Source organism: Panthera pardus, unplaced genomic scaffold, assembly GCF_024362965.1.
Source record: "Panthera pardus isolate Hobbes unplaced genomic scaffold, ASM2436296v1 HiC_scaffold_11, whole genome shotgun sequence".
Lineage (NCBI taxonomy): Eukaryota > Metazoa > Chordata > Mammalia > Carnivora > Felidae > Panthera > Panthera pardus.
In genome coordinates this window covers 29,297,702-29,316,985 of record NW_026526666.1, presented here as the reverse complement: position 1 = coordinate 29,316,985, position 19,284 = coordinate 29,297,702, and the positions used below count along the sequence as shown (strand labels likewise).

The 19,284-nt window shown below is 41.2% G+C and overlaps 1 protein-coding gene and 1 pseudogene across 3 annotated transcripts in view; both read right to left on the bottom strand.

Annotated features, from left to right (window-relative positions):
• The window catches only part of TGFBR3 (transforming growth factor beta receptor 3), a 207,702-nt gene that overhangs the window by 92,486 nt on the left and 95,932 nt on the right, over positions 1–19,284 (bottom strand). The window lies entirely within an intron of this gene.
• On the bottom strand, positions 3,657–4,155 carry LOC109246268 (60S ribosomal protein L17-like; annotated as a pseudogene).

Genomic DNA, 19,284 nt, shown 5'->3' with positions numbered 1-19,284 from the left:
TCCTATGGAAAGAAGGTCTTGTCTATATTGTCCTCCACTGAGACGAAAGGTCAAAATAGCTTTCCTCACAGTCCTGCAAACACCAAACTGCTGGCATCCTTGGACTGAGCCCAAACCCTCTTCCTAAACCAACTTCTCCTCTCCAAGCACACACAAGCCCCATTAAGCTTTTCCTTTGCCACCACTCTTTCTTCCCCACCTGGCAACTCTATAATGTCATCAACCATCCTCCCTAAGTTCTTACTCATATCATTATCATGACCAACATCTCCACGGCTTACTAAACTCTGGCTTCAGCCAGCCTTGGAGATACTTCAAAGTTCCCTATGATTTGCAAGAAGGATAAGGGAGTTGCTTGTTTGGAAATAATACAACATGTCCTGAATGAGATGCCCTATTTCCACGTATTTGTTTATTGACCACTCTCCGGCCTGCAACAAGCTCAGTGAAGACCTCTACCAGATACGATACCAAAAGGTTGAGACAGCTGCAAAGGTTTCTGTTTCCCTGGAGATGGAGTTTCATGGAAGGCTAAGAATCACCACAGCAACCAGACTACAAAAACAGTCCGTGGGCTTCAGCCCCATAACTCTGGTAAAGCAATTTGTACTCCGTGAAAAGGCTGGGGCACAGAAGTTGAAAAATGATCAAAGTAAACACTGCTCTTCAAGCACCATTTTGTTGTGCTGATTTCAAGGCATCAAGTCACAGCATCAAAGTTCTGTTATGAAAGATGCACATCAAGTGCCAGGGATTTGCTGGGCTGAACTAACTGCTCTGGTGCGAAGGTCTAGAGATAAATTCATAGCACATTTTCCAAAACAACCATTTCAAATTTGCTCTGAGAGCAGACCAGGGTAAAAATGTATACCATTATATCAAGTTACCCTGCCCATGCTAGAACAGCTGTTGATCCCAACCCTGGATTTAAAAGACAGAGAAAGAGGGAGCAGGGGGAGAAGGAGGGCGAGAGGTTTTTCTGATAAAAACCTTAGACTTCATGCCATATTGACTTTACATGGACTAATTCCTTTCTATAAATTTAAGAAAAAAATAATCTAAACCTCATTTAACACTAAATAAGAAAACAACCTGTTCTAGGGTCTCTAATTTAATAATCTATGCTACAGTTTGGTGTTTGTTTGTTTGTTTGTTTTTAATGTTTGGGGTACCTTGATGGCTCAGTTGTTTAAGTGTCTGACTCTTGATTTCAGCTAGGGTCATGATCTCAGTTTGTGGGTTCAAGCCCCACATTGGGCTCTGTGCTGATAGTTGGGAGCCTGCTTGGGATTCTCTCTTTCTCTCTCTGCTCCTCCTCTGCTTGCACTTTCTCTATCACATGTACACGTGGGAAAGGGGCACAGAGAGGGAAAGAGACAATCCCAAGCAGGCTCCCCACTGTCAGCATAGAGCCCAACACGGGGCTCGATATCACAGTTCTGTGAGATCATGACCTGAGCTGAAAAAGCAAGAGTTGGATGCTCAACTGACTGAGCCACCTAGGCACCCCTATGCTATAGTTTAAAAAGCAAATAAGGAACTATAATTTATTACTTCTTTACTATATACAAGCAGCAACTATAAAGTATAGCAACTCAGAAACAAATTTCTTCAGGGATTTACAAAAGCCTTTAAGTTTTATTAACATTATTGCAGTTAATTATTAACTATGTTACTATAGCTTGAATACACAGAACATTTTATTGTATTGTATTGTAATGTAATGTATTATTTTAAGGAGCTCAAAGTGGTACACCTGAGTAGCCTGACAACATCCTCAAAAGGTAAGAAAATATATAATTTCCGTTAGCCAGAATTTATAGAAAATATCTTCAGAACTCAATTATACTGGCAGTACACAATGCATTCATAAACAAAAATTGGTAGGGAGAGATCTGTAACTCAAATTACCTTGAACAGAACATTAAGAAATTTGATTAGAACAATGTGATATGTGCACACACTTATCACGTTCCTCTCCTCTAGATGCATTCCATGTATAGTGCTACTTCCTGAACCTATTGTGGAGAGGGGGTCCCCTTGCACAGTTTCTGGGGTTTCAAACAAGATGCTCACTCAATCAGCAGGGAGTCAGCTATCCACAGGCCCCACTGGCCCAGCAGTTTGGATTACATAAGGAAGTAATTAGTAATATCTAACACAAATTGCTTCACAGGTAGGAATGAATGGCTCCACTTAAAGGCTTGCTGTGTCTTTTCTGGCTTCTCCTTGTTTCATCTCCAGGTTAATAGCTGTGAAGTTACTAAGCTAACAGGGAGAAAAGGTTCTTATTTCATATGTTTTGTGCAGCCATTTTTTCATTTGGCAGATACTAAATGGCTAGCTAGTATGTGTAAGGCACTTGGCAAATCAATCTTTCCCAAAGCATGGCGACAACTAAGAAATGTTAAGAAATAAGAAATTTTGGGGGGTGCCTGGGTGGCTCAGTTAGTTGGGCGTCCGGCTTTGGCTCAGGACATGATCTCACATTCCGTGGGTTTGAGCCCCACATCAGGATCTGTGCTTAGAGCTCAGAGCCTGGAGCCTGCTTCGGATTCTGTCTCCCTCTCTCTGCCCCTCCCCTGCTTGCACTCTGTCTCTCTCTGTCTCTCAAAGATAAATAAACATTAAAACAAATTTTTTTAAAAAAGAAAGAATAAATTTTTATATATAGTTTATGTCTTCATTTTCATGGGTATTAAAAACATAATTTCACGTTGAGGATGTTAGGGTAAAGCCAGTTTTGTTTTTTTTTTTTAATTTAAAGAGAAATACTGGTAATAATACAGGTAGTATATGAACTCAGCAAAAACTGTGAAGACAGAACACATAAATGTATTTTTGGGAAATGCCACTCTGTAACGACTTCAAATGCAAAGTAGGTACAAAATTTGTTCTCAAGAAATTCACAGTTTAAAGGATGCAAAAAGATAATATACAGATGTAAATATGGGAGGAGAAAGGAGGTCACTTCACTGGGCCCTGAGGGTAAACAGGGCAGAACAGGAAGAATTAAGGGGACAAGGGCAGGGAGAGCCTCAAGAGAAATATCAAAGCAGGGGAGGGAACATGGAGAGGTGTGGGGAACATTTAATTCACATGAAGCTGAAGAAATGTAGAAAAGAATATAGAGAAATAAAATTGGAAAGGTAGACTGCAGCCAGATATTAATGGGCCATGAAAGCCAAGCTTAACTAATCAGTGAAGGCAAAGAAAGAATAGCATGTAATATAATTCACTGACCTGTGACCATGGCTTGCCTTCTGAAAAATAAAGGGTACATCTATTTCTGGCATATCAGGTATCACTTAATCACATTAATGCATTAATTTATTAAATCCATTTCAATTACTTCACTTATTTGCCCAAAAGAATATATATTGGTAATTGAGTTAAAAAAAAAATCCCATTTTGGATCCTGTTCCAAATTTTATATGGTGTCATTACTGAATTACCAAGGAGTATCTCACAAGGTAAGGAAATTAAACTTTACTCCTCAAATCCAAGTCTCTCGGACCTAAGGAATTCATTCCCTGGGTTTGTTCCCAGCTCACAAGCCTTCAAGAAACACTTGATGAGTCTGGGGTATATTTTAACCGAAAAACAATCAAAGAATCAGAAACTACTCTGAGTTACTTGCCTTCAACACTTTTTTTTTTTCTGTTTTTACTTTTATTTGCATGTATTTTATGCAGAATTTACTCCCGGGCCATAAGTTTTTGTTTCTTCAGTTTCTTCTGGGATATCTTTTTCTTCTGTGCAACCTCCTCTTCTGGTTTAGGAACAATCTGCTCTTTTTCAGTAAGGATCATCTCAATGTGGCAGGGAGAGCTCACGTATGGGTTAATCTGACCTTGAGCCCTGTAGGTTCTACGCCGCATTTTGGGGGCTTTGTTCACCTGGATGTGCTCAATGACCAGAGAATCTACATCTAAACCCTTCAGTTCAGCATTACTCTCTCCATTTTTAAGCATGTGCAGTAAAAATTCAGCACTTCTTTTTGGGCCACGGACCCTGTGTCCTGCCCCACTGTTTGGCCTGGGCACACCTACCAACTCCACCATTGTAGCATCAGAATGGCACACATTGCTTCTGCAAAGTGACATCTTTCAGATACTTGGTGGCTTTTTGGATATGCATACCCTTGATGGCCTGGGCAGTTTCCCATGTGTTCTTAAAGTGAACACAAAGATTTGAACCTCTTGATTTGCATGATTTTGTCGGTTTTCCGGGTCAAGTGAATAGCAAACCAGTTTCAGAGATCACCTCAGGCCGCTTATTGGAAGAGGAAGAGCAGTGGCTACTGGGAGAATTCACGCGCACTCCGCCTTCAACACTTTTTACAAGGAACAACTCACAAGGCCTGGTAACTCTGGCTCAGTTATATGCAAAAATCTTTATCTCCGATCCTTTGTTCTCTCCTGTAGAAGAAGTACGTCCAACAGTCCTTTATCTCTGCCTCTACTTTACCTTCCCTAAAGGAAAACAGCTCTGACATTCTTCATCCTAGGAATGTCTTCTTGAGACGCCCTCCTAAGTCTTCACAAGACCTAACAAGTTTCTAGTACAAACCTGAAACAGTTTGGGGTCATAATCTCTCCCACTTTTTGAAAAATCAAGTAAACTGTTGGTAAGCAATTCTGGAACGAAAACAGGATTGTCTGATTTACAGAAAATGATTTGTCTGCCATCAGGGAGAGGCAGTTAATTATCCTTGGCTGAGAAATGGAGAAAAGGAACTTTCACTACTACACGACCACTAACAGTGATGGTTCCCAATCTTGTATTCCTTCCAGTGTGAGACTCTGGACATAGCATTCACTTGGGGGTAAAGAAAAGTTCTGCCGAAGAATCTTACTTCAGGATTCAGTTTCCCCATAAATGAAGAGGCTAGAACAAAGCCTAGTTATGTGAGCAACTGACAGTAACAGTCTTTATGTCAGATCCCTAGGAAGAGATGTAGCTGACAAGAAAAAATGGCCTGATGTGACTGAACCATCCGTTCAGAAATGCCAGGTCACACTAAATGGCTTGTGTACTCAATGAAAAGACTGACAGAAGTTTAGGTTAATCTGCCAAAGTAAATACAAAAGAACAAAACAGAAGATTTTTCCTCTTTCAAAAACTGAAAATATTCCAAAATGAATTTATTGAACTTTTCAGACCAGTGTGAACATGTCTTAGAGAATTTCTTTCCTACCCCACACCACATTTTTTTTTTTTTTTAATTTTTACTTTAACTTCGGGTCAGTGTATGCCCTGTAGTCCTTTATGCTTGGCAGAAAGAAAACAAATCATGAAATACTCAAAGTTAATCCTAAGGGCAAATCAAGATTTATAGTGGTCTTTCAAAATAGGTAGTGTTGACAAGATAATGAGACAAGTTAATTTATTTGATTTTGCTAATTTCTTCTAGACATACTTTTCAATGAGAGAGCTTCATGATTTAGACCAAATTGCAGGAAGACTGGCAGATTTTTCTAGTTACTATTGAAATACAGAACTTCCGATAAATAAAAAAAAAATACATGAGTTTAGAAGAGTCAATGCAAACAACATGATTACACCGTCAGGTTCTAAAAACATAATTTTGTTGGGATAATCCTCCTTAATAAAGACAATGGCTGCTCTTAGTTAACCATAAATCCTTAGGCTGGGAACAAGTCTCAGTCATTACAACTGACTCATTTGGTGACTGGGAATTCTTTTAGGTCAATGGGCAATGTGCTAAATGGTCACTGTTAGGCACACTGGCCAGCTCTGGATCCAAGGTGCAAAGTTATGAAGTTCTCTCATTTTTATTCCACTTGTTTTACTTCTTCCTGCCATTTTTCCCCCAAATACTTTACTGTCTGTTCCAGAAGCAAAAGAATAGGGAAAAGGGTGAAATTACAACCACTGGACTTGGTTACTGCAAACAGAGCTGATAAAATTCTGAAAGAAGCCAGAGGAAAAAACACAAAATCAAATTTGTGTATAATAAAGCCACTGATTTTTAGTGATAGAAGAGACGTTAGAGATATTCTACTTCAAATATTTGTTGTAGATAAGGAAACTAAAACCTGAAGAGGTAATGGTAAGCCCAAGTTCCACGCTGGTTATGGCATCATGGAGACTAGAACTCAAATAACCATTCCAGTAATCTAGCTTCTACTTATCTTACTAACTACTATCTTACTATCTACGTATTTCTTTATAGAACCAACTCTCTACTATTGGAAAAGAAGGGCTCCCCAAGTCTTCCGAATTTAGAGCCAGCCTTTAACTAGTGGATAAGAACACAGAAACATAAGAAACGCCAAGAAACAACTTTGCCCCCTGCAAAGCACCACATGATCTGTCCCTTAACTAACTCATCCCATCTCCTATTGCTTTCCTCCTTGCTCACTCTACTCCAGCCACCCCAGCCTTCTTACTTACCTCCAACAAGCTGCTTCCAAGCTTAGGGCTTTGACATCAGCAGGTCCTTCATCTGGCCTATTCTTCCCTTGGACCTGTGCATGACTCCTTTTCATCATTCAAGTCTCTGTTCAAGTGCACCTCCTCAAAGAAGCCTTTCCTAACCACCCTAACAACCACCCCTTCCTGTCTCCTAAATGGGTACCCTATGTTCAAAACAACATAAGCACTATGAAGGCTGAAATTCTGCCTTACTTACCACTGTATCTCTAGTCCCAGAACAATGCCTGCACCTGGTAAACATTCATACGTTTTTAGAACGAATAAATGAATCAATGTATGAAAGACAAAGGAAAAATGAACCAACATATGGGGTAAATTCCAAAACATGATGTTGAGAAATCTCTCCATTTATGTTTGTATATAAAATTGAAAGGGAAAGAAGGCAGTTGTATATATAGAAAATTACCAGAAAGCCCACTGGCTTCTATCTAAAGCATATCTGCTAGGTATTTCTGATAAAAGGTCATTGCCAATAAAACAAAAATAACTTTCAGCCTACTTGAGATATGCAAGAATCCAAGATCAAGTCATAATATATTTCAAAGTTCACCTGATTCTGCCAGCAGGAGCCCTGGAGTGCTGAATTTTTGGGCATGTGAATGATATATTTTTATTGAAACATTTTCCAAGATTCCTTTCCAAATTCAACTCCATGGTCTTTTTATCCCTAAAGGGCAAAACACTAACCTGTTTCCAAGCTATTTGGTAATATTTTGGCACAGATAATCCAGTAGAGAGAGTTGTTTGCATAGAAAAGAACTATCGTTAGTAACAGGATGTCCCAACCTGCCCCTCTTTCTAAGCTCTTAACCTATAGATGACAACCCAGCTATTTACATGTAATACTTACCAGATGGCTATTTCATTGTAGTTCAAAGACCCACCTTTCCAATATGACTGAGTCAACAAACAACACCAGGAGCAATATTTAAGCTCATGGTTAAGGAGAGCAAAATGACTGAGATCATCTCAATGGGAGCAAGATCAGGGGAAGAATTCACTATCTGCTACATCTTTGCTACCTTTGGCAAATTCTCAAGATTAGGAGTGTCAGGGCCACCAATGCCTGGTACTGTGCCTGACAATAACAGGCGCTTAATAAATACTGATTCAATGATTGAATAAATGTCTAAACCTTGGGAAAACCCACCTTGCCCAAAGATACTCACTGCACATTGACCCCATCTATAGGAATTATGTGCTGCAGATACAAGCTTGGGCTCTGCCAACTACTTCCAAACTCCGGACCTAGAGTAGAGTATTTAGCCTCTCAGCCTCAATTCCCATGCCTGTAAACTAGAGCTAACAACAAGTCCTTTGCAAGGGTGTTGAGAAGACGGACCAAAATGCCAGTTTTCATAATCCTCTGAAGAAGCAGCTTACCAGTGTTTGATTTTGGCCCTGATCAGTGTGCTACTATTACCTCCTGCCTGTAGGTACTTGGATTTTGAAGTAGGATGAGAAACCAATGACATCTGCATACTTGATCCTAAGCCACCTGGCTTCCAAATAAAGAACATTTCTTTTGCCATTTCCCAGCCTTCCCCTCAACCTTTGGGATTTGGGTCTCCTTAAAGACCAGGCCCAAGAGACAGAGCTTGGACAGCACAAATTCACAGGTTTCTTCACCATCTTCCTGTTCAGGCAAGGCTAACTTGGGCAGACCCAACTCTTACTCTCCAAATTTCACTGCAATTCTGGGGACTTCAGAATCCAACAAAGAATGCATGGTCCTGAGAATACCACATTCATTCCACACCTAACCCCAACACCTCATCTACTCCAAATCAACCTCAAATGTATGAACAGAAACTCAGTCACCTGCCTTTCCATCTGGAATATGACTCTAGAGAAATAGGCACACATGGGAAGTGCTAAAACAATGAACTCCTTCCAAGGCAGCTGAAGTCACCAGGTTATGAGGGAGAGCTAGAGATTTTCCCCAATCTGTGGCTGGGTGGTTTGGGGACAAACATTTGTCTTTAGAGGTCTATCTAAATTGCCCCTCCCAGTGTTAAAGATTATACCAATTCATCCAACTTTGAAGACCTGAGTACATGGTTGAACGCCCATTCTCCACCATAAACACCAACGGGCAAGGCTATCAAGCACAAGCTTTCACAGCTGCCAAGGTACTTGCTTTCTTCAACGTATTTCATACTCCTCAACTGGCTCCATTTTATTTACCAGCCTCCTCCCCTAGTCATGGAAAATTCTCCCTCTAGCTCTCAGCCAAACCACATCCCTATTTCAAAGCTCTCCAAATTCTCACCTCCAAAAACCATTGCCAGGCTAACACACCTGGCTCCAATTACTCCAGCAACAAGCCTCCTCCAGCCCCAGCCCCACATCCTTCCAACATGCCTGATTCCTTAGCACTTCTGTGTTTATCTCAGCCCAGCTGTCCTTGATTAAGCCTGTTTGGCTAAGTTTTTATCATATGTGTTTAGAGCAATAATATGTTTCAATGTCTCTGTCCTTTCTGTTTACAGGTGTTGTTCTCTGTCCTGGTGTACACATCCAAGCACAAGCTCCACGAGCTCCTGCTCTCCTCACTCCCACAATGCTTTGCACTGGTGCACAGTCTACGAAGGCTGCTGCTGATGACTGTCCAGCTGCCTGGGTCTAATTACATGAGGAAGGGACTTTGCTCGGGCAAACTGAAATGATTAGTTCTTCTAATCTTCGGTATTTCAAATAAATAAAAGAGAGTGGGAAATTCTTTGTGTGTACCCTGTCCTGATAAAACAGCAAAACTGTTTGGAAAATCATGAAATTTCTATTGTACAAGGCAGTAAGATCTAAGCAGTCAAACTCAAAAGCATTTCCCAAGTATTTGGAGGCTAGATTTGTCCCAGATCTGTAAACCCTACTTAATCCAGGTTTTCTTAAAACACACATACACATGAAGATATGAGATACACATAGTTTACATTTCAGCTATTAAGTGGCTCCCACTGGATGCTAAGGGTTTCCTTAAAAACATTTTCTAGTTTAACAATCCAAGAAACACTTTTATCTACATTTCAATTGATGTTTTGTATTAAATGCAAGTTTTGCTGTTTTTCAATTTGGAGACCTGAATTAACTAACTATATTTAAAAATATAACCATAACTCTTAATGTAGACTAAAAAAAAAAAGAAGAAGAAAGAAAAGAAACTCAAAAGATTGCACTGAAAGAAATACTGAATCTCAATCTTCCCAGTCTCTTTTTATTGACAAATAAAGAAACTGAGACTCACATGGTTCTATAGATTTGCTCAAGTTTAAACAAAAAATATCTTGATAAATGGAGGGCCAAGTTCTCTATTAGCACTCACAATTCACTACACCTTGAAACCTGAATTAGGAAACACTACTTGGGGCGCCTGGGTGGCTCAGTAGTTAAGGCTCAGGGTGACTTTGGCTCAGGTCATGACCTCACGATTTGTGGGTTTGAGCCCTGCATTGGGCTCTGTGCTGACAGCTCAGAGACTGGAGCTTACTTCAGATTCTGTGTCTCCCTCTCTCTCTGCCCTTCCCCTGATCACGTTCCATCTCTCTCTCAAAAATAAACATTAAAAAAAAATTTTTTTTTAAAGGAAACACTACTTCATGACTAAACCAAACATACTAATATCAATAATCAGATTGCTCAGAAAACATAATTATTTCCAAAATAAAATTTTGGAAATAAAAATTTCTAACAGTCTATTTAATAAAACTCGACGTTACAATCAACTTCTGCACTTCACTCAAGCATTTATTTCACATATCTTTATTGAGTGTTCACTATATGCTGGGTATGTTCTAATTACTGGTGATCTCAGTGCACAAAATAAAACATCTCATGGATATTCTTGTAGAAGGGACAGACAACAAACACATTTAAATATAAATATCAGGTCATATTTTATCAGATGATAGGAATTTTTTTGTTTTTGTTTTTTTTTTTAAGTTTATTTATTTTAAAAAAATGAGAGAGAGTATAGGTGGGGGAGGTCAGAAAGAGAGGGAGACACAGAATCTGAAGCAGGCTCCAGGCTCCAGGCTCCAAGCTGTTAGCACAGAGCCTGATACAAGGTTTGAACTCACAGACCGTGAGATCATGACCCTGACCAAAGTCGAACACTCAACTGACTGAGCCACCCAGACGCCCCAGACGATAGGAGTTATTTTTAAAAAGTAAAACACGGTTTGGAGACAGTAGGGGTGAGTATGGGTATTTTAAAGGAGGAGGTCCATTGGGCTCTCTGCTGTCAGCACAGAGCCCACTTTGGATCCTCTGTCTCCCTCCTTTGCTCCTCCTCAGCTTGCTCTCTCAAATATAAATAAACATTGGGGTGCCTGGGTGGCTCAGTCAGCTGAGTGTCTGATTTCAGCTGAGGTCATGATCTCATGGTTCCTGAGTTCCAGCCCTACGTCAGGCTCTGTGCTGACAGCTCGGAGCCTGGAGCCTGCTTCGGATTCTGTGTCTCCCTCTTTGCCCCTCCCCCACTCACACTGTCTGTCTGTCTGTCTCTCTCTCTCAAAAATAAATAAACGTTAAAAAAATTTTTTAATAAACATTTAAAAAATTATAAATGAATGAATGAATGAATGAATGAATGGGATGGTCAATGAAGGCCTCTCTGCAGAGCTACCAGCAGGGCAGGGACTGGATGAAAGGAAGGAGAAGCGCTCCAGGCAGAGGACTGGAGGCAGGAGTGTGCTCTGTGCCTCTGGAGGACATCAGGCCCAACAACTGCAGTGCCATAGGATTGGTGAGAAGCTGGGCAAGGGGTGACCACTGCGCCAGGGATTTTATCCTAAATGTAATGAGAAGTCACTGCAGGAAGCTCAGCTGGTGAGTTTTGTGACTTGGACTTGAAAGGATGACTGAGGTTGCTGCGTGGAGAATAGATCTTATTAGTTAATAACGATAGCAGCTAACACTCATTGTGAGATTACAGCCCAAGCACTGTTCAAAGCACCTGTCACATTTTAACTGTTTTATTGGCATAGCATCTATGAAGTAGATACTATTATTTAAAAACCTGCACAGAGTCACACAGCTCATAAACAGTGGAGCCAAGTTTGCAAGGCAAGAACCCTAGCTCTGGGTTGTGCTCTCTGAAGGGATCTGGGCTAGGGGTTCACTGTGTCTCAAATAAAGATGTGATGGTGGCTCCACTGAAGAGGGGAGGGTTGGTGTGTGTGTTGGGGGGTGTCAAGCAGACGCTGATTCAGAGTATATTTTTATGGTCGAATAAACAAGATTGGACATGACAGGTGAGAAAACACAGGAGATCGTGGATAATGCCAAGGTTCTTGGGCTTGGCAACTGGGTGGTAGTGTCTTTTATAGAGATGAAGAACATGTGCAGTGAACAAAATGGGGGCAGGAGAACTACATGGAAGGAACTCAAGATAATCTCCCAAGCTAATGTGAAATCGGGAGTGTATTAGTTTCCTATGGCTGCTGTAACAAATTACTAAAGATGCGGTGGCTTAAAACAATAGAAATTTATTCTCTCATAGTTCTGGAGGCCAGACGTCCAAAATCAGTCTGTGCCAAATCAGGTTAATGAGCCCAAATCAAGGTGTCGGCAGGGCCATTGTTCCTCCAGAGCTCTAGGAGAGAATCCACTCCTTGCTTCTTCCGGCCTCCCACAGCTGTTGTTATTTCTTGGCTTGTGGCCCTGTCACTCCTATCTCTGCCTCCACAGTCAGATGGCCTTATCCCCTTTTGTCTATAATAAACCTCTGTCTTACAAGGAAACGTGTGATTGCATTTAGACACTGCTCCGATAATCCAGGAAAATCTTCTCACCTCAAAATCCTTCAATTAATCACATTTGCCAAGACTTGTTCTATAAAGCATTCATATAGTAGCATTTTCTATAAAACATTCATGTAGTAACATCTTGGGGAAGAGGATGTAGGCATATCTTTGGGAGCCATTTTTTAGCCTACCACAGGTGTGGACAAAGAGTTGGCAAAATGTATTCCTCCTTTACATGAGAATTTGATCTTCTGTTAACTCTCTTAACTCTGTAACCCTGGTAATCTACAACAACATGCCAACTATAATAAAAGGCAAGTTGCTCATGATAGAATTCTATCCCTAACTGGAAAACTGTATTAGCACTGGAAAGATTAAAAATACCTGATAGGAAGAGAGATTTGGGGGCTTCCCTGAGAGCAGTGACTCTCATAAATCAGGCATTTCCTTCATGGCCACCATGGACACTATTCCTATAGAGCATAGTCGCATATTAGCTCCCAGGAGGTATAAAGTTTCTTTTTTTCTTTCTTTTTTTTTTTTTTAATGTTTATTTGAGAGAGAGAGAGAGAGAGAGAGAGAGAGAGAGAGAGAGACAGAGCATGAGCAGGGGAGGGGCAGAGAGAGAGGGAGACACAGAATCCAAAGCAGGCTCCAGGCTTTGAGCTGTCAGCACAGAGCCCGGCCAGCGCAGGGCTTGAACTCACAAACCATGAGGTCATGACCTGAGCTGAAGTGGGATGCTTAACCGACTGAGCCACCTAGGTGCCCCAGAAGTATAAAGTTTCTAAACCAGGACAAGACACACAAACTCATACCATGTAGATCTCCTGGCATTTGAGCCATCTACTGGACAGCTCTGGATGGTGATATGAACTGGTGTGCAGACAGCCACAAGGCATCCGAAAAAGACAGATGTCAGGCTGCCCAGCTGTAAGCTGTGGTCCCCACCCTAGATCTCTTTAAGTAGACTAAAGCCACCTGCGGCCTGTGACGGGCTCTTGGGTCTGAATGTGTATTTGAACCCAAGAAGACCCCCTGGGTGTTTGCTGCCACATGTAATACAGATATCATTTCAGCTTAACTATTTCAGTTTCTTCCTCCACCAAACCCTTTAACAAAGTGACCAGCAGGGAAAAGGAGCAGAGCATTTGTTCCATCTAGTTGCCTCATGGTGGTCTCGCAATAAGCAGCAGAATGGCTAAAAGGGGCAAAGGGAAAGGAAAACTTGGAAAATACAAATTAATAAATTCACAAAAACTGAGCTGACTGTTCCCTTGGGGAGGAGAAGTGAGTAGGGCCTTCAGATGAATATGTCATGTTTCCTGCACTGTGCCTTGAAGAGGCCTACCCTGCAAGATTAAATACAAAAGTCCCAACCCACATCTCTGCTGGAAACGTGCAAGTGGACTCATTACTCAGAGCCAAGATAAAGGATAAATCTTTATGAGTACCGTAAGTATGAGTCATAAAAAATAGGAAACACATGTAGGACGTATACACAGTAATAGTACCGAGCCAGGGAAAGTGTTTAGGAAATGTATATAAAAACACATGGCAAAAACAGGACTAAATAGGACTCTTGTACACAGCTCCAAAACACATCAAAAAAGCTCACAGCAAGTTAGGGGTCCATGCCACTGTGGTCTCTAATAAACAGAGGTCATTTCCCCATTTGGAAATAGGCTGGGTTTCTTTCTTTCTTTCTTTCTTTCTTTCTTTCTTTCTTTCTTTTTTTTAATGCAAAAAAGGAGGAGAATGGAATCAAGAAAAAGTAACTTGGAGAAGGCTTTGAAAGATTTTATGATTTGGGAAATTTGAACAGCTTCCAACTAAAACACTGGGAATTAGATATTTACAGCATTAAAAATGAAAAAAAAAATCTGTTCAGAGAAAGACTTGTTCACAATGGTAATATTACCATTTCATTTACATTCTCACTATCTTAACAACCAGCAACGATAAGGGGGAGAAAAAGTGGAATCTTCAGCCCATACGAAAGCAGGAAACAAAACAGCAACACACGCACTAATAACTTACAGAGTCATAAAGGGCCAGTATTAAAACCTCTAAATGGTGCTAGGCAGAAAGAACTTAACGGTGGGGAACAGGTAGAGCCTTTTGGCCAATTGCACCAGATAAAATCGGTGAGGATGGGGGGGATGTTCAGAATACAAGGGAGAACAATTGGCCCCCCTAAGTCCTCTGGGGCCAGATGACAAAGGCAAAATGCCCAAGTGTGACTCATCATTGGAAATTAAACTCTTCAATCACCTTTGACTTTGGAAGGTCCCCAAATCTACAACTCAAAGTGGCAAGCAAAGGGGACACCCTAAGTACCCAGAAATACCACACCAAAGTGTGCATGTCCATGTCCAGATGGACCTTCAGCTCCCTCAGACTTCAGACTTGTCCTTGATCTTCAGAAACTACTGATTCCCAAGGAAAGCACTAGTGCATGTCTATCGACCTGAGGTTGAGAGGAGTAGCAGCGGGATGTGTAAAATATTGTTCTTAACTTAACTGTTAAATTTACTGCCGACTTCGAGCAAGTCAAAGCTCTTTTGTACCTATTTGGAAGTAGAAATCTCAATACAACTTCCACCTCACAAAAAGATCCAACTGTAGACCACTAAAAAACCACCCCCCACCTGCAGCATGGTTACAGCTAAGTGACATCCTATCTTCTCTCCACCCTCCATTTCTTAGTCCTCTCAGCTGCGAGGTCTCTTTTTCCCTCTCTCCCAAGGAACCTGCACATGTGTGCACATCACTAGGAGGCCACACCTGCCAAGGGCTCACCTCTAAGATAATGCTCTTTCCATCTAAATCAGTGTACAGGTACTGAGTACCTACCCTGTGGCAAGCCCAGTGCTAGGCACATACAAACTACATCCACATCACCAATTTGCCGTAGCAAGCTCAGAAAGAATCAGATTAAGTGTACACATGTTATCAACAAAGAGAATTTAAACTTTAATGGGTGCAATGTGGTATTTGGGCTCCAGGCAAGAATTAGGCTACTGCAGTGATCCTGGATCCTGTGGGTGACTCTCCTTGGCTCATAGTTAAACCCAGCTAGTCTTTCTATCTTCAATAGAAGCCAAATCATATCTGCCATTTGCCTGTCTTCTCCCAAAGGGTATAAAAATTCTAGTTTCAGCCAAGCGACTCTGTGGAGTTTGGGTAAAAAATGCCATTAATATAAAGCACTATTGCAGGAGAGTCTTGGACTAGAACCCAGACAATACCAGATGACTGTGGGCAAGGAACCATACCCAGGAGTCAAAGTATAGCCATTTCAACTTAGTTTTAGCATTCTAAATCAAGAGGGCATGCAGAGCAAAACCCTATCAGAATATTTTTAAATGGTAGGGCACCTGGGTGGCTCAGTTGGTTAGGCATCTAATTCGGCTCAGGCCATGATCTCACAGCTCATGGGTTGGAGCCCCACACTGGGCTTTGTGCTGACAGCTCAGAGTCTGGAGCCTGCTTCAGATTCTGTGTCTCCCTCTCTCTGCCCCTCCCCCACTCACACTGTCTCTCTCTCTCTCTCTCTCTCTCTCTCTCTCTGTCTCAAAAATAAACATTAAACAAATAGTGACCAATAAACTTATAAAAGGTAATTCATAAAAAAATATCTTTTTCAACCCTATTCTTAAGAGATTAAAAGAGCTATCTAGTATCTGGACATTGATACTTTAGCATTTCAGACAAGGACAAGAAGCTCAGAAAGGACTATTTCAATTAACCACCAGTCTAGCTGAGGTGCCCTGGCAGTCTGGAAAGGAAAAGACAGAGCACACATTTGCAATAGAAGTCAAAGCAACAGGTCTTCCAAACACAGATTCAGATTCCTGCATCTTTAAGAACAGACCCTCATAAATGGATTGCTTCTGCTGGACACCATGCTTTAAATAAACAGACTCTTCTGGCCGACACACCACTTCCTGTAGGGTTCTGGTGGGTAAAGCTTGAAAACGCTGCCAAATCCAATGACCAGCAACTTTTGAGCTGACTTAGAAAACAAGCTACAAAGACTTGAGTCCAGAGTAAACAAAGGAAAAAGCCACATTAAGCAGGGAACAAATTACTATACAGGCAGGGATATTTTAAGTGCTCACTGAGCAAAAAAACAAAATAAAAAAAAATCAAGTTATTAGATATTTAACAATACAGGGTAGAGTAAAATGCCCTCTCTCAATTGGCGGAATCAAGGCTAATTAATTCCAGCCATATTAAGAATTGGCTGGGAATCATCCCCTACATCATGAGGACAGATCATTCTTTCCTTTTTTTTTTTTTTTTTAATTTTGTTTATTTTTGAGAGAGAGAGAGACAGAGCATTAGTAGGGTAGGGGCCGAGAGAGAGGCTTGGGGCTCAAACCCACAAGCAGTGAGATCATGACCTGAGCTGAAGTCAGTCGCTTAACCAACTGAGCCACCCAGGTGGCCCCAGGACAGATCATTGTTAATGGCCTTACTTCAAATCTGGCTCAGGTCATATGAGTTACCCAAGGGAGCTGCATGGAGTTGAAAACCACGTACAGCTTTTTACCCAGCTGAGGGAAAGGACTAACTAGTTTACTAGCAGATGACTACAATCTGTAAGAGTAGAGAAAAAATGTAACAAAATTCAGAAATGGACTGGGGAAAGACTGACCCAGGGCTCTGGATACTTTAAACTGCAATAGCATGAGATTTAATTAGGGAAAATAAATCAAAGCCATAATACAAAATGGAGGATACCTGCTTAGCTAGAGTGGTTAAGAGAGGCCTGAGAACAAAAACACCAAGTCCACAAATACAATGCAAATCAAATAAAAGTACACTGTGGAAAAGGGGAGTAGTTTCAGAAGACTTACAGTGATACTTTTAAATAACACCTTGGCATCATTCAAGAACCTAATATGCACAAAGCAAAAGAGGTCCAAGATTTGGTTCCTGCCCCTAAGGACTCCACTCACCAGCTGGGTGTGCAAGATTAACACATGATTCAGCAGCAAATACTACAAGAAAATACACAATCCCATACTCTGAGGAGGTACAGACTGTGCTGGGGTTGGGAATGAGCAATTTTAGAACAGAGGGAGAGGGAGAGGGATAAAGGACCAAGGAAGAGTTGCTATAGAGTTAAGACTTAGAAATGGGCTTCTAACATGGCACAGATTGAGTGAGTTAAGAGGGAAGTTCAGGTGGAATTAGGAAGAAGGTGTGGGGCAATGGATTCACCTGGAAGGTCAGGGATGAGGCTCAGGAATCTGCACTGAAGCATCTCTAAGGGATTTGGAAGAAAAGGGTTCACATACCACACACACGTGGAGAAACACGGATCCACAGGGTTAGTCCAAACCCTCACTCATGCAGCCTTTCCACTCTCATCTTCCACTTTCGAGCCCCAGCCCACCCTACCCACCCCGTCCCCATCCTCTATTCCAGTGGTTGGCAAGCTTTCTCTGCAAATGGCCAGATCATCAATCTTTCAGGCTTTGTCACACTACTCAACTCTGCCATTGTAGTAAGAAAGCAGCCACAGATGATAGATAAATGAATGGGCACAGCTATATTCCAATACACTTTATTTTATTTACAAAAAAACCCCACCAAAACCCCAAAAACAAAAAAACTTTATTTACAAAAATAGGTATCACACTGGTGAATGGATAAGCAAAACGGTACAGCCATACAATGGAGTACTGTTCGGAAATAAAAAGGAATTAAAATAACTAATACATGCTACAACATGGATGAATCTCAAATGCATTATGTTAAGTGAAAGAAGCCAGTCATAAAAATCACATGCACTATACCATTCCACCTATATAAAATACCCAAAATAAAGAAATAAAGTAGACTTTATTTCTACTTCAAGGTGGTTGTCTAGGGCAGGGGGTAGGACCACAGGCAATGGAGAGTGATTGCTAATGGGTACAACGTTTTTTTTTGGAGAGCTGAAAAATAAACTTTATGGTATGTAAATTATGTACATATAAAATAGGCAGCAGGCAGAATTTGGCCCAAAGGCCAGTTTTGCACTCCTTGAACTGTACCCCAGCCACACACATGTACATGGAGGAATTTTTCCTCTACATGTGGTTTCTGCTTTCTCCTCTGTGTATACTGAGGCCTCTCTTCCCTTCTGCCCAGAAACTTCTACTTGACTTTCAAACCCTTTATTAAATGCTCTCTTCTGGGAATCGTTCCCACACCTGCAGATAGAATTACCACTGCCTCTGTTGGGCTCCTGAAAAATTTTGTTAATTTTAGAACAAATAATGGTCATATTATTTGTCACATTGCATTAAAATTTATTTGCTCTCAGTCCTCAGTAAATTCTGAAGACATAAACATGAGTAAGAATGTAACAGAATTGGGGCCCCTGGGTGGCTCAGTCAGTTGAGTGTCTGACTTCAGGTCATGGTCTCATGGTTTGTAAGTTCGAGCCCCACATAGGCTTGCTGCTGTCAGCATAAAGCCCACCTCAGATCCTCTGTCTCCCTCTCTCTCAAAAATAAATGAAACATTTTTAAAAAAGGATGTAGCAGAATGTCTACCGAGCAGGCAGTAGGTTCTCACTGAATGCGTCTGTAAACGAATGAATTATGAGATGTTATGTAGAGAAAACTGGTTTTAAGAAATGGTTCACAAGCTAGACTGAAACAATCAGTCCCAGGAAACTGGTTTAAAAAGCTGCAGGGTAAGGGGTGCCTGGGTGGGCTCAGTGAGTTGAGCTTCCGACTCTTGATTTCAGCCCAGGTCATGATCCCAGGGTCCTGGAATCAAGCCCTGAACTGGGTTCCATGCCGAGCATGGAGCCTGCTTAAGATTTTCTTTCTCTCTCTGTCTCTCTCAAATTAAAAAAAAAAAAAAAAAAAAAAAAAAGCTGCAGGGTAAGTGGAGAAGAACACAGAAATTCAAGAGATACTTCAGAGAAAATGTCAATAAAACCTGGTGGCTGACCGATACAGGGTCTGAAAGGAATGGGTAAATCCAAGATGGTTCAAAGGACCTATGGCCAGATGGCAGCAGTGACACTGATGGGACAGGGAAGTCGGACTGATAAACCGCACTGGGGGAA